At 51.7% G+C, this 16244-nt stretch overlaps 1 protein-coding gene across 1 annotated transcript in view; it reads right to left on the reverse strand.

The window, feature by feature from the left end:
- The window catches only part of NOS1 (nitric oxide synthase 1), a 112626-nt gene extending 96535 nt beyond the window's left edge, over window positions 1–16091 (reverse strand). The window contains exon 1 of the mRNA XM_042962140.1: window positions 15902–16091. The gene's annotated coding sequence lies outside the window, so the exon portion shown is untranslated. The remainder of the gene's footprint in view (window positions 1–15901) is intronic.
- Window positions 16092–16244: the final 153 nt, after the last annotated feature.

A 16244-nucleotide genomic window follows, 5' to 3' on the forward strand; every position in this document is an offset into this window, starting at 1 on the left:
CGGCCCAGGCGGGAGGTGAGAGGGAGCGATGGGGACCGTAGGGACCTGGAGAACCCCGTGCCACATCCAGAGCACTATTCTGGCTGGTGGCTGCCACACAGGAAGGCAGGGCTGGGGTCATTTAACTTGTTGCTGTCACGCAGCTACAGGGAGGTGACAACACGGCCCATTACAAATCAAAGAACAAATAAAGGAGACCTCACATCCTCGGGTAAGAACACTTGGATTCAGAAAAAGGAGAGGCAAAGAGGAGGGGGTTCTCAACAAAGTTTGTAAAGTCACCAGTGATGGACACGGTCCAGTGCCTACTATATAGAAGCTGTGGTCCACGGACCAGCAATCACCACCTGAGAGCTGGTTAGGAATTGCAGAACCTCAGCTCCCCAACCCAGACCTAGGAATCCGACTCTGCATTTTAAGATGACCCCGGGCGATTGGTGTGCCCTTATGTCTTGAGAAACCCTGGTCCACTTTGACTCTAAATGCCTGTGTTACCCTTTTGCAGTCCCTTCAGGCTTCAAGCAGAATACTTGAGTCAAGGGGGTAGAATAATATTAGGTCGAACCGAGTAAAATTGCAGATATCCACCTATTTTGTGACCTGCAAAAATGGCAATTGCCAGTGAAATTTCATTTCCACCTAAACTATAAACCGTTCTGCACAAAAGTGCTTTAGACCCAGGGTATCACTTGCTTCAAAAAGTCTTGGGTCAGATGCTACAGACAACAGCCCATAGGCATACACATGAGTTCTGTTTGGTCAGCAGAGCTAAAAACATTTTTTTTTTCAAATTGGTTACCACTACATTAAAAAACCTGGAAGTTTCACATGAAATGCAAATTTCTGGGTTTTTTTGGAATGCTGGACGGTGTGCTAGTCCTCAATCTGCATTTCTGAATGTCGGCAAACAGCTGGGGTGGGTAGCGGCACCCACTTTAAATGTTTATTTTTATTTATTTTTTGAGAGAGAGAGAGCGAGAGAGAGAGAGCACATGCACATGTGCATTAGCAGAGGAGGGGCAGAGAGAGAGAGAGAAAGAGGGAAAGAGAGAATCCCTAGCAGGCTCCGTGCTATCAGGGTGAGCCCAGCATGAGGCTTGAACTCATGAACTGTGAGATTATGACCTGAGCAGAAATCAAGAGTTGGATGCTTGGCCAACTGAGCCCCCCCAGGCGCCCCATAGCAGCGCCCCCTATAGATGGGGCATGGGCTCTCCAGTTCCCCTCAGCCCCATGCAGCCGCCCTCACTCATTTGTTCCTTGCCAGGACCTTGGAGGTATCTATTTGACCGTGGGACCCCTGTTACATAGGGAGTTTTTAAGAGAAACAAGGAAGGTCACCTTTAGAAGCTGCCCAATGAAAGGACAGATGTGCTTAGTGACTTGGGTCCTGCCATAGGTGCCCCTGGTTGATCTGGGTGTTCAATGGGATGCCCACCTTCCTGACAGCCCTCTGCATCTGTCCCCGCTTGTGCCCCGTGGACGATGCTCATCCAGCCCTCATGTTCCCTGGGTTACAGCTACGAGAACGGGGGAGCATTTCACACAGCAGTCACCTTTAACTCCCTAGCTGCTGCTTCACTTAACTTGGTGCAGGGGTTTACAAAACCCTTCCTGGAGTGACACCTTTCTCTCTAAATGGAGCTTTCGCTTTTGACGTCAAAGCAGTCTGCCTACTCGTTCCGACAAGAGCTGCACAGAGACCAGCTTCCCTTCACTTAGAGGGAACACACAGTCCAAGATCTCATTCATTTTCCTTAGGTGACTCTACCTTGGGGTTCCCTGCACTGGCTGGGTCTTCATCCCATGTTGTACCAGTGCATCTGGAAAGCCCCTAGAAGACACTCCTCCCTCGGCCCTGAGCGACACATGCCTGCCTGATTCAGCCTTACTGAACAGGGCTCTGCGAACGTCCCCCCTGGAAAGTAAAACCACCACGAGCACCATCTAAGCTGACATCACAGAGGCAGGAAGGAAGTCTTACGGGGGATTGTCATAGTTAAGACTGTAGGCCCTGGGTTCAAATCCTGACTCTGCCATTTACTGACTGGGTGGCCTTGGGCAAGACATCTAGCGTCTCTGTGCCTCTGTTTCCTCATCTGTAAAATGGCAAATACTAGTATTTACTTTGCGAGGCTCTTGTGAAAATTACACAAAACGATGTCGTGTTTCCCCGACCACCTGCACCTCACCTATGCAATCATCTGTCTTCCTCACAGTTGACTCACTTTTTACCTTAAATACTTATTATAGCCTCATCTTTTTAAAAAAAAACTTTAAATGTTGATTTATGTTTGAGAGGGACACACACAGAGTACAAGTGGGGGAGGGTCAGAGAGAGAGGGAGACACAGAATCCAAAGCAGGCTCCAGGCTCTGAGCTGTCAGCATAGGGCCCCACGCGGGGCTCGAACTCACGAATGGTGAGATTAGACCTGAGCCAAAGTCAGACACTCAACCGACTGAGCCACCCAGGCGCCCTTATTACAGCCTCATCTTAAGGAATAATATCCACGGAACCGTGGTACAAAGATGCCAGCTACATTTGTCTATTATTGATCAAAACAAGTATTTAATGAGTAAATTTAAAAAAGGGATACCACCGTGTTCCAATCGTGAGACAAGCATTGAACACAGTCAAATTGAGGGACATCCTCCACAGTAACTGACCAGTAGTTTTCAGAAGTTTCAAACTCCTAAGAGGCAGCCCGTGTGACAAACTGTCGCAGAGGAGAAGAAACTAAGGAGAAATTAGCACTAAAAGCGTGTGGGATCCTGGATAAGATCTGGGAACAGAAAACGGTCATTTGTGGGAAAAGTGAGATTCAAGTGAGGTTGGTAGCTTAGTTAACAATTGTACCAAAGCTCTGAATGACGTTCACATCAGGGGGTGCTGGATAAGGGATATAAAGAAACTTGGTGCACTATTTTTGCAACATCTCTGGAAGTCTAAAACTACTTCAAAATAAAAGATTTTAAAAAATGAGTACAAATGAAGCACTCTCTCTCTCCTCTGCCTTTCCCCGCCCGTCCCCCTCGAGCGCCTGGCAACAATCTACTCTCTGTCTCTATGAATTTGCCTGTTCCGGGTGTTTCGTACAAACGGAATCCTACAACATGTGGTCTTTTGTGCCTGGTTTGTTTTATTCAGCACCACGTTGTCAAGGTTCATCCACGTTGTGGCATACATCAGTAATCCATTCCTTTTTATGGCTGGATATTATTCATTGTATGGACACACCACCTTTGGTTTACCTGTTGATGGACATTTGGGTTGTTTCCACCTACTGACTATCATGAATGGTGTTGCTCTGAGCGTTCATGTACAGGTTTTTGTCGGAACGCTTGTTTCCAAGTTTTAGTGGGGATGAGGTTTCCCACTGGGGTAGGGAAACGTTTTGGAGCGGGACAGAATTGATGGTTGTAAACCACTGAGGATGTATGCAAATACCACTAAATCATATGGTTTAAAATGATACGTTTATGTTATGTGAATTTTACCATAATTTATCACTTGGAAAAGTTATGTTTCAGCGAGCCCAGCGCTTAGCACAGCACCCGGCCCTTGGCATGTGTGCGAAGAATGCTGGCCTGTGCTGACATCATTGCTGGACCCCCACCCGTGCCCCGGCTCCTACTCTGTGATTCTTTCTACATCATCACGGGGCTTTGGCCAAGAAGTTCCTTCATGTTTGATCTACAGCTCTTCAAAGGTCAGCAACAAAATTTCAGGGTCCCTGGGACGCCACCACTAGAATGCCTTGCTTCGAAGGCATCTAAGAACTCCTGCTTCACAACATGAGTACCTGGCAGGTACGTCATACCTGGCCAACGCTCCAGCTATGTGCTCAGAGCATCATGGAGTAGACATCCAACTGGTTGCTTGTTGACTGAACACCAAGCCTATTTCAGCAGCCTCTCCAATAAGCCTTACCTCCTCAGAAGACCGCATGCTTTATTTACCCAAGATGCTACCCTACAATTTGCTGCTTAAGTCATGATGCCTTGAAATGGATTGGACTTTATAATGCCCACTCCCCATTTCCTCAAAGTACCTTGGGATGTATTTTGGTGCTTGCAATGAAAGTAAATGCCGGATCCATTTTGAGAATTTCATGGGGATCCTACAGAAAACTGGAGACACTCCAGCTCATCCCAGATGAGGGAAGCATGTTTCTGCCCGAAGATGCCGAGTTGGGGTTGGCTTTCTTCCTGATAATCAACAAGGTCTTCCTCTTTTCCCTGTCTATGCAGGGACGGTCGTTCTCTATCCTTTGGCCCCAGATCTATTCTCCATCCTTCTCCTAACTTATCTGGGCCCCGGGAGGAGGCTGACCTCTATGGATATCAACAGGATCCTTGTCCTCTGGCTTCTGATTGGGTTTGGCCAATGGGAGAAAAGGGAGATGGGGAGGAGGGAGAGGGGGATCCATGCCATCTCAGTGCTGTGGTCTGGAGAGGTCTATATTTCTCTCTGAGCACAGCTTCTTCTGAGAGCTCCCCACACCCCATTCCATGGCCCGAAGGTTTCGGTAACGTGCTCCCTCCCCCTGCTCCATTGGGCCTGGGGTGGTCATCACTGGCCCAGTTGCTGGTCCTTGAATGCTTCACTCTCCCTTGCTGGCATCTTAAATTGCATTCTTAAATAATACTTTCGTTACATTATCTTGGAATCAAAGTATCACAGCTACAGGTGTCTTCTGTTTCCTGGTTGGACCCTGGCTGAGAAACCTTGACCAGGGTCTAGGGATGAGGAGTACTAGAAGCAACCGCAATGGTCAAGGGTGTAGCATGTCTACACTGGATTACCTTAATGGTGATCCTCGTCCTTACGAATAAATGCACGGAACACCCAATAGGCACTGAGCATTTAACGGTCCCAATAACCCAGTGAGGTGGAATCATCCCCATGCTTACAGAAGAGGAAAACGAGGTTTAGAGAGAGATTCAATAACCTGCCCAAGGTTACAGGATGAGAAAGTGGCAGTGGCTGGATTCGAATCTGGCTTGGATGGGCTCCAGAATCCTGCCTCCTGCCATCACCTCATATCCAGAGGGGTCTCATACATTTAGAAGCCAATGTCAGGGCAAGTCAGACCCCTGTGCCTGGGAGAAGAGCCTGCTGCCTCCAAGAAGGATGTCAAATCCTCAATTTTGGATCACCTTTTGGAGCTGAAACGCACTCAAACCACACCCGGGCTATCAAGCCTCGCAGTGGAAAAGGCAACTTGGGAAGATATTCCAGAGACGAACCTCCACCTTGTTTCTGAATTCCTCAAGAGGCCCAGAACCTGTTTTGCTGCTGACAGAGAGAAGTGTCTGCTCACTGCTCAATGCCCCTGATGTAATGAGCGCCTCAGAAGAGGGCTCGATTGGGATGCTAAACAGCCGTAAATGACATTGTCACCAGCCTTCATAAAGCACAGTGACTCATAGCCCTAATTAAAATGCTGGGGGGAAAATGTAAAGAAAGGCTGCCATGAAAAACAGTGACATTCTGCTAAACTGCAGGATTATTTCTTCCAGGAAAAGCGGTGCTTGTGAGCGTGTGTATATGTGTGTGCATGTGTGCGTACGCGTGTGTGAGTGTGGGGGGGGGGGCAGAGACGAGAAGCCGAATGTTATTCTTGTAAGAAACTTGGGAAAATTCAACACAGAGGAAAGCCTAAAGCTATTCTTGCCACCCCACTTCTCATTATGAAATATTTAAACACAGAGAATTGAAAAGAATAGTACAATAGCAATTATGAACCTCTAACCAGATTGGACGACTCTTACCATTTGCTATATTTGCCCTGCTTGTACCTGTCTGTCCATCTGTCCATCTACCCACCTACCCATCCATCTATCAGCTCTCGCTGACTTCATCTATCTACCTACGCTATTATCTTTGGTCTGCATCTATCTTTCCCGACCCATCTGAAAATAAGTTGCAAATGTCATGAAGCTTCAGCCCCTAACTCTTAAGCACACATATCTTAAAGACAGTGTCTCACAAGGTGCACAGTGCTGTTATAACACCTAAGAAAATTACCTATACTTGCAAAAGGTCCCCAAATATTCAGTTAAGGTCACATTTTAAACAATGGCAACTGAAGTATTAAATCTAATCCCTACCGCTCAGGGGACAGAAGCCAATCGCAACATGGAAACAGGCTGTCAAGTGGTTCCTGAGCAGGCAGACTGTTGGCTTCATGGGGGCTGGTTCTCGTCATCAGAGTCTCAAGATCAAGTGCACAAAGCACAATGCTTGACTTAGACACCCGTTTGGAACCAGACAAAAAAAAAACCTCCAAGTCTAATTATACCATACTGTTTTTTAAAAAGAGCCCCTCCTCAAGACAGAATCTCCACATGATTTCATCCGTGTAATCACCCATCTTGAACACAAAATGTGCCTTTCAATGACTTCTTGTTATTTCTGAAATGCAAATCCCCCCCCCCCACAAAAGCCCAAGAAGCCATCATTAGGCAGGAGAGTCGGAAAGAAATGTGTAATTTCGGAAGGCAAGCCTTGAAGGAGGTACCCCCAAGAAATCCTGTGCATTGAAGACAGCAGTTAAGGAAATATTTACCTACACGTAGGAGTTTTGCATGCTTGTTAAAAAAAATAATCAAAACCAATAAAAATATCAACCCCAAACATCCATCCTGGCTCATTATTTTATGCCCTGCCTGGCGAGAAATAAAAGGATTTTATTTCAGCGACTACAGTGATACTCGGAAAGAAATGACAGATGAAGGTTTTTCCAGCTAAGACTTATCTTAATGAACTAGCACATAGATGTTATTGACTATTTTCATTACCTGCATTCTGGTTACATGAACGTAATTGTTTTCATTTTCCTTATTGGATATTGAACAGTCACAGCTAAGAGACTGCCTCAAAATCCAAAGGAAAAAAAAAAAAAGAAACATGCCCAAAATATGTCAGTTATTATCAGGTGGTATTTTGATTTATCCCCCTAGGTTACATTTTTAGGCTTACAATTCCTGGGATGAAATACAGCACAATGAAATCCACACGGCTGTTTTAATGACCCAAAGCGATGGACTGCCCACATCATGTGCCCCACTGCATTCTAGTTATGGGCAAGTTGGTCGCTTTCTTGGACACCCGAGCCCCTTGAGGGTAGGGAGAACGTCTTCTGTTTCTTTACGCCCCAGCCTCTCCTGCGGGGCTCTGTCACAGAGCTGGGAGCTTGGGGCTCGTTTGCTAGATGAAGAAACGGCTGCCCAGACTCTTGTTCATGACAAGAAATCCTTTAACTCAGAAGCACTGACTGGTCATCCACAGCATCTGAAGTTGCCATGTGCCTTTCTTCATTTCAACCTGGAAACAGGTTCCAGAAAGGCCCACCATTTAAATCCCCATGGTAATGATGTAGCTGTCAAGTTTTGAATAAGGAGGGCATTCCAGAGTATTATTTAACACCGGTGGGCCAAGTTTCCCAGCAGAAGCCAAGACACTTTTTGGGATACCCCTGATAATCTGTGGAATTTCTTTTAGGTGCCTTTAGTCAAGATGCCCAAAGCAGCTTGAGTGGCCAAAAAAACAAACAAACAAACAAAGAAGACCTGTGTTTTCTGGGAACCCCAACTGACAAGAGGTGATCTTATGATGGTCGGGGGCAGAACATCACAAATCAGAGGTGAGGAAAGAGAAAACGTTGCCTGGGCTGGAAATGAGAACTTCACCCCTGCCAAAGGCCCCTGTGTTTCCAGTGCTAACAGACCAGGCTTCCTTCAGGCACTGTCAGCAGAAATCACGAATGCCACTGACAGACGAGAATTGGGCAAATGTTGGTCTCCGGCGAGCCCCAGAACGTTAAAGTGGAAAAGGTCTTTGAGGGGTTGTAAATGGAAAATGTCTTCAAGGGCCACGCAAGTGACATAAACAATATTTAATGGTGGGGTTTCTGACCTAAAGGTACAAAGAAAAGAAAACTAAACCAGACCAGACCAAAATGCAAAGCCCGTACCAGGCAGCCAGAACATTCCTGCAGGTTTCCGAATGGCATTGCCCTTGAATGCTAAACATCATTTCACAGATGAGAAAATCGGCGCTGAGCGAGAACAGGCATGGTCCACAACAGAGGGCTAACTAAAGGGGTCTCTCTTGGTTTCATGTCTTTGTTTTGTTCTGATCACTAACACGGGCCTGAAGCTGTTTCCCGTTCCAGACTTCCACGTATACTATCTCACTGAATCTTCCTAACAGCTCCATGCGGTAGCCATAACCCCCATTTTATGGATGACATACCTGAGGTTCAGAGAGGTTAACTCACTCACCCCGAGTCACAGAATCCACAAGTGCTAGGACCTGGTGTCAGGTGCCTCCCCAGATGACATCCCTTCTCGATGTTCCGTGTGGTCTCTGCCTTTCAACCTGGCTGCACTTGACCCAGTTTGGCACCGGAGACCCTGTCACTGACAGGATGCTACGAATCAGTAAGGCCGATGCTGCCTCCTCTGAGCAGTCCTACGTGGATACCCCCAGTCGTCCATCCGGGATGACTGCTGCAACATTTCACTGCAGCCTCTCCCGCAGAACCGTCACGCGTGCCACAAGGCTTGTTTGGAGCCCACTGCCCGACCAGACCACAGGCTTCGTCGGAGAAGGGTTCACCCCACCTTAATCTGAGCATCTGCCCTTGGGGTCCGGCACCGAGCCTGCCATTTAGCACTCATCATTACACATTTGACAAATGTGCTGACGTCTGCCGCAGAGCCACAGATAACTGCTACTCATCTTCGGCCGATCGTCACGAAACACGCCTATGCCAAGACCCGTGTCTGCTGCACCCTGTTAGCTACACTTTTATGGGGGACTTAGGGACCTTTTCTGCTGATTGATCATTTTTACTTAACAGATTCAAGTAGACTCAATCTTCCAGCATTGCTGGGTGCTGTTCATAGGAACAGGCCTGTGAGTGATATAAACCTACAGGACTTGGAAAGGTTGGGTCGGGGGCTGACACGGCTGTCGAAGAGCTCAAACCAATGGTTTTGGTGAAATCAATGGTAGTTAGACAGGGTTTATCAGCACCTGTGATTACTCGGCTCCTAAAGTTTTATCCAATAGATCACTTTTAAATGAAATCCTCTCTGCAAGGACAGATGGGTTCACCAATGGAGCTAATGCCCAACATGACACAGGGTCATAGGGCTGATGCACCACAAGGTCAGACTGGAAGGAATCCTGATCAGTCTCTCCTGAACAATCTGACAACAACTGGGAGAGAGAGAGAGAGAGAGAGAGAGAGAGAGAGAGAGAGAGAGAGCGCGCGCTACAGAGAGAGAGGGAGAGAGAGAGAGAGAGAGACGTAATCAAATTCCTTTAAGTTCGGAAACTATGGGGCTTCTCTATCCTGGAGTAAACATGATGCTATCAGATTGAGCACTGGCAAAGAGTCAAGACACAGAGGTTTGTCAATACAGTGCTGTGTGACCTCTGGCAAGTCACATACCGTTTCTGAGTTTCGTTTCCCCCTCTGGAAGATGAGGTGGTGGACAAGAGCTGAGGGGATTAGAATCTGCTGCAGAAGTCATGTTAAAAACACAGAAACTTCAGGTCTCCCTCGGAAACGCTGACTCGTTAGACCTGGGCGTCAGAATCTGGCATCTGTGCTTTTGGGTTCTGATGGCGACAGTCTACTGGGCTGCTGTTCAGAAGCTGCTGGATTAGTGAGGTCTAAATGCTATCATGTATGAGGAGGATAAAAACGGTCATGTCTACAGTCATTGTGGCCACTGTGTTGTTAAACACACAACCCACAATGACCTGTAATGGGAAGTGTGCCCCCTTGTTCAAATGGGCCAGGTGAAAACTGGTCCTAAAATGCCAAATTCAACTTCTGCGCATTCCAGTTTCTAATTAGGAAAAGCCCTGGTTCTAATGGGCACAGACTGTTGCCAATGGCTCTCAACCACGTTCTAAAGCTTACCAAGGCACGCGCAGACCCACAGAACCAGAATGACGGGCAATATACTGAGTCTTGTCATAAGACACCCCAAAACATACAGCCAAGAAGGCACCACAGCCAGATCTGTGCATTCTCACAATATCCTGGTGAACTGACCCCCCAAGTCTTCCCATGTCCTAGGAAACTGGCACCCCACCGGTAGGAAAGTTTGGGGACAGTTGTCCAGTTGGTACCTTGGACAGCGTCTTGGGCCTCAGAGGTAGAGGCCCTCAGGAAGAAAAGCACCCCGCTTCACCACTCCTAGACTCTCACCCTTTCCTGCAAGGTCCTTCTCTGTGGATGACAGCCTCCTAGACGGCTTGCGTTGGCCATCTGGGGAAAATAAAGAAGGGACAGGAAAAGCATAGGGCAGACTGGTCTGGAAACCACAGCCACACTACTGGCCCCAAAGAGTGCGACAGAAGACTTCCTCTGGAATCACCACTCTTGGCATAAACCTATTGTTTCCAGAACACCTTTCACATACATTATGAAGAAAATCTACAACACAACCCTGTGGGAGTTACGCTCTCATTTTGCAGATAATGAAACTGAATCTCAGAGAGGTTAAGTGGCTTGGTCTCAAGCAAAGATCTTCACCAGATCTCTCTACTATGCTGATAGCTCTTTCTCTACATGGTCAGGGACTTTGGGGAAATTACAATTTCTGGAGACACAGTCGTGCCCCTGACCACTGGGGTAGTCTCTTGCTGAGCAGATGTATCAGGAAATGAGGCTGTGGGTGCAAAGGCAGGAGCATGGACTTGTTAGACCACTTAGGTGTCCAGACGTGGGTGCCCCCCTCCCGCAAATTAAAGAGCTAAAACCTGAGACTAAATTCTCCAGCTGTGGTACTTAACCACCTAGGCGACTGTGGGCAGTTTGCTGGGTTTAATCTGCCTCAGCTTTTGCATCTGCAAAATGGGATTCAGATCACTGCACTGGTAACCTGGGGGAGTTCGGGGGAGTATTCTGGGGTATTCCAGGGATACCTTATTATGTGACCTCCCCTTGGCGATGGCACAAAGCCGTGCACTCTTTCAGGGGTTCTGGAAATTGGATTCTTCGTAAGGACTGGGGTGGTGGTAGTGAAAGTGGTGACGTAGAATGTCTCTCTTAGGATTCTTGCCAAGGCTTCTCAGATCTGTCTGCTGAGGTGCCTGGGGGCAGAGAAGAATTGACACCACCCCTGCCAGCTGGGGCACAAAGGCCCCTTGCCGGTTTCAAGTTCAAAATAACAATGGGGAAAATCAGCGCTTCCCTGAGTCTGAACCGACAGCATTTGCCCCAACCCCAATTAGAGAAAGGGGTAGAAGAGAGGGAGAAGGTTTTTCTCCTTCCTCAGGGGGGCTGGCTTGAGGGGTTAGTTCCTTTTTCCTCTCTGTCAAGGTCGTGGGCCACCGGAGGCCAGACCATGTGCCCTGGGCAGGCTCACCAGCACCACATCTATGCTCAGGGACCCCCTTGGGGGTGCTCCATCACTGGCCACTTGTAGATTCTTCTGGGGTCTGTGTGCACGGTTTGAACTAAACTATGGAATTAGAATGGGATCTCATCTGCCAGGAAGAACCCTATGCGTCTTCTCCTGGATTACTCGGGTTCCACTAGAGGTAAGTGCCTCCGACCCCAGCCTGGGGGCCTTGAGGGGCGGATCTGTAGGTCCTACTGGCAGGAAACACCTGACCCTGAGTCTCCCGGATCTGGCCCAGGGGCGTTATAATAATAAACTATCAGAAACACTGAGCACTTTATTCACATTCATAATTTTTTAACGTCCTCACCACAGCCCCACGAGAAAGGAATCGTTTTTCCCATTTTACAGACAAGAGAACTGAGGCCATACACCCGGTAAAAGGTAAATCTAGGATTGGAGCCCAGGGGTGTCCCTCGGAAGCTCCCTGTCCTCCGCTCTACGCCTTGTCAGCGCGCACCTCTTCCCTCCGGGTGCCCACCGCAGGCAGCACGGTCTCCAGCCCGCAGAGAGCCCGGGGCGCTCCGGCCGCAGTGCCGCCCCCCACCCCGGGATGGAGGCGAGGGTCTCAGGGTTTCTAGGGCGCAATCCAGAGAGCCCTGTCGGGACCCTCGGACCCAAGGGACCTTCGGGTGGTCCTGGAAGCTGGATCTCACGGGGACCCTGCCCTGACCCTTGATCACCTGGAAGCAAAGCCCTTGCTCGCAGTGCACTGCCCGGTCCCAAATCCCAACCGCGGAGCGCGCCCCTCGTCCGTCCGGGGGACGCGCGCGCCGGGAGCCCCAGAGCCTCTTTTCCAGCGAGAGGCACAACTTTCCTAGGTTCTGGGAGCCGGCGCTCTTACACCCCAATCCCGCCCGGGCTGGAGAAGTAAGAGGTGCAGGCGGCCCCGCCATGACCGCGGGCGCGCGACGAGGATCCTCGCAAAGTTGGAAGCCAGGCAGGAGGGACGTTTCCCGAGAGCGGAGCCCTCCCAGCCTCCGGGCCCCCGCCGGAGGAGGCCAGCGATGCGGAGTCCGCCATTACCGCGGGCGCGCAGGTGCCATACCTCCGGAGGGCCGGGCGCGCAGGAAAGCTTAAAGTTGAGGCCGGGCAGGTGCAGCGATCCGCGGGGAGCGGCGTCCCCCAGCCGCGGGCTGCCCGCCGGGGACAGCGAGCGGTGCCAAGGGGTCCGCCATTACCGCGGGCGCGCAGCTCGCAGCCGAGCGCGCCGCTCGAGAGGGACGCGGGTCCCTGCAAAGTTGGAGCGCGGCGGGAGCGTCGACCCCCGGCCCGGGGCCCCCGGCCTGGGGCCGCCCGCTGGGAGGAGAAAAGAGGGTCGCCCGAACCAAGTTGGGACGCGCGGCAAACCCCGCGCCTCCCGTGCACTCCCGGGGCTGGCGCCGGGGCGGGGAGCCCTAGGGCACCGGGAGGGGACGCGGGACGGCTGGGCCGAGAACTCACCTGCCGCCGAGCCGGGCAGCGCCGAGGCTGCCTCTTCGCGCTGCGCGCCCGCCCGCCCGCCGGCCCGGCCGCGGGTCCGCTTGCCTGCCCTTCTCCTCCTCCTCTTCCTCCTCCTCCTTCTCCACCTCCTCCTCCCGGGCGCCCGCGGCCGCCGCGCTCGCGGTTCCGAATCCTCCCGGTCCGCCGCCCCGCGCGGCTGGAGGGCGCCAGTGGCACCCACTCACCTCCCGATGGGAGCCGCGCGCGTCCCTCCCCCTTCCCCTCCGCTTTGTGCCTCTCTGATCCCTCCCCGCCCCCTCTCGCCGAGCCCCCACCCCTCCCGAGTCCCCTCCCCTCCCTCCGCCCCAGCGAACCCAAGTTCGGGACGGAGGCTGCGGGCTTCCCCGCGTGCGCCCCTGGCTCACCCCGGCCGCCCGGCTGCCGCTCGCCGCCTGGCCGCCCCTCGGAGGAGCCGCCGCGCTAAGTGGCTCCTCGCCCAGCGGCTGGAAACGCGGCATAAATATGTAGGGACTGAGCCGTGAGCTCAGCGAGGGTCGTGAGGGGGAATTTATTTCTTAATGTCCCTCCTTTATCCTATCATCGCTGAAACGAATTAGCGGTGACGTCCAACCCGGCTGGTTTATGGGTGTGGGGCGGGAGACGTCGCAACCCTCATTAAAAGAGCCGCTCTGGGCTCCAAAGCATACATCTTTTATATAACCTAATTTCCATTTTTTCCCCCTATCAGGAAACACACACACACACACACACACACACACACACACCACGACGATTTCTGGGAGCCTGGAGGGGGCTGAATGCAGTGGCCACAGGGCAGCTCTCGGGGGTAGACAAGGCCCCATGGGAGGCAGGGATGGTTCTTTCGGTCTCTGCATCAGTGTTGGATAGGATTCCTTAACGGGACAGTGGGCCCCGCGGTTCCCCCACGCGGGGCGTGGCCGGAAGCCCCCAGGAGCCCGCAGGAGGTCGCAGCTTGGGTTCCGGCCCTGGCTCTTGGGTGGGCAGACTGGGACAGAAGCAGCCAGTTCTGGAAACGTTGCCTTGTTCTGGTCTTCTCCGGAGCAGCACTTAGGCCTGGCAGCTGGGGAGGGGCCTGGTTCACCTGTGGCCCAGTGGGCCTGCAGGTGGGGAGAGGGCCGGGGCTGGGCTGTGGGAGGAGAAGATGGAGATCCAAGCTTTCCTCCCTTTCTTAGGGGCTCTAACATATGGGTAACCATATAAACCCGTCTCAAAAGCTGTCTTTTCCTGGGCAGATTGCAAAGGATTTTGCATTTCACTGTTACTGCTGCTCACACACTCTTGGGGAAACAGCAAATCAAGGAAAGAGAGGAGACTTCACACACACACACACACACACACACACACACACACACACCACCTGGCTCCAGGTGGCTTGATCTGACTTCCCCCACCAGCCTTGCTGAGAGAAACAAGCCTCTTCAGGTTCTGAGTTCTGCAGAGATGAGGCAAAGAAGAACTCCTCCCCCCCCACCCCTTGTCACTAAGAAATGCTTTTCAGATCGTCTTGCATATGACGCTCTGGAGAGGGGGGTGTGACTTTGGGGCCAGAAAGAGAGGTATGGGGGGGATGAGGAGGGGAAGAAGGAATAAGGAGTAAGCTGGGCGGGTACACGGAGCTGTTTGCTTCGTCCTGGAAAGAAGATGCCAGAAATTCCCTCTGGGCCCCAGGGCTCTGCTGCCACTTCCTGACTGTGCCACGTGGGCCAAGTTCCAGAGCCTCGGTTTCCCCAGTGGTGAAATGGGCCTGAGGTCGTCGGGAACATGTGTACGATGAGAGGATGCTGGTGAAGCTCTTGGCAAAAATGCCTGGCATATAGTAAATGCTCAGTAAACAGTAGCCAGAAAAGATAGTAACAATGCCGAGACTAATAGTGACATAAACATTGGATGGGGCACCCCGGGGACGTGGGGCCGCAGCTGAGTCCTTCCAGCTTCCCCGGCCTGAACCATTTCAAAGTTGAGCACAGGCTCTCAGTGGTGTCAGACTCAGAATGCTGCTCCCCTCAATTACCATGGCAACTGGGGAAAATCAGGAAGCCAGGGGAAGGGAAGCCACTTTTCCGCTGGGCTGGCCGTTCACCTGCTCAAAGCAGCTACCTCGCCTGTGTGCGGGGTTGGGCCCAGAATAGGCCTAAGGCGGGGCACCTCCTCTCCTGGAGAACCAGTTGCCCCGATCTGGGGAGAGGGGTGGCTGGTGGGGAAGGGGCAGCCACGAGACGGTGGGGTCAGGGCCCAGGCTGAGCTATGTCTGCAAAAGGCAGAGGTGGCCTGGGTTTGGGGAGAGGGAGACAGAAACCCTGCTCCTTCAGGTCTGTCCTCCCCGCCAGGCGTCCTGGTGCAATTGACAGCAAAGTCCCCCGAATGTGGCTCTCCAGACAGAGGTGTGGGGAGACGGGGCCTTGGAGCCCAGGGTAGGAACTTGTCATCCTGAGGGGTCCTGCGTGTGGGTATGAGAGCAAAAGAGAAAGAAAGAGAAAGAGAAGGAGAGAGAGATGAGAGAGAGAGAGAGAGAGAGGGGCGGAGTTTAGGCAGAGACTCCCCTTCCTTTACTGTGTTTATTGCCATCGGCTTAGGGGATTCGGACAATATAGTCCTCAAAGTAGAAAGAATAATGGCTGTCAGCGTGAACCAAGCATTTTATAGGTAGATCTCATGGACTCATCATAAAAATTAAGAGATGATTCCTTTTCTTAGTCCCATCGTACATTTGGGGAGGGGCGGGGAGAAGCAGAGGTTCCGAGAGGCACAGAGGCTTGCTCCAGGTCACCCAGTTCATTGGTGGAAAAGCAACTATGAGAACTCAGGTCCTGCTGATCCCGAAGTGGGGCCCTCCCTGCCTGCCCCCCCTGCCCCCGCCACCTCGTGGAGAAAGAGAGTGACTAAGTCAGAGACCTTCTTTCGGGATGGCCGGGGAGTGTCTGGCATGGGGGGTCTCCCCCTCGCTTGTGCCGGGCATGGACCCCGGAGGGCTTCAACAACTGGCGCTGGGACCAGAGACTCACAGCCATGTGGCCGTCCCGGGACTATGTGGAGTGGCGGTCCCCGAAAGCTGCTCATGCGTGGTGCCCCCTGATGTCTCTTCCTCTCCGAGGCTGCTTGGGCATTCACTCTAAGCTGATTCCAACAGGACCCCCATGGTGTTTAAAACGGGGCGGGGGGGGGATGTCGGTAAAGCCACCCTTCTCCCCAACTGCTGTAGGAGTCAAGCAGCTATGACACATCCAGGGGTCAGCTCAGAGCAAGCTCTCCATAAATGGTCACCATGAGAACAATTATTCTTGGAGCTTCTCTGGGGCCCACACCCTCAATCCCCGTGTGGATGGTGGGTGTGTAAAAGGCCTCTGC

Source organism: Panthera tigris, chromosome D3 (assembly GCF_018350195.1).
Source record: "Panthera tigris isolate Pti1 chromosome D3, P.tigris_Pti1_mat1.1, whole genome shotgun sequence".
Classification (NCBI taxonomy): Eukaryota; Metazoa; Chordata; class Mammalia; order Carnivora; family Felidae; genus Panthera; species Panthera tigris.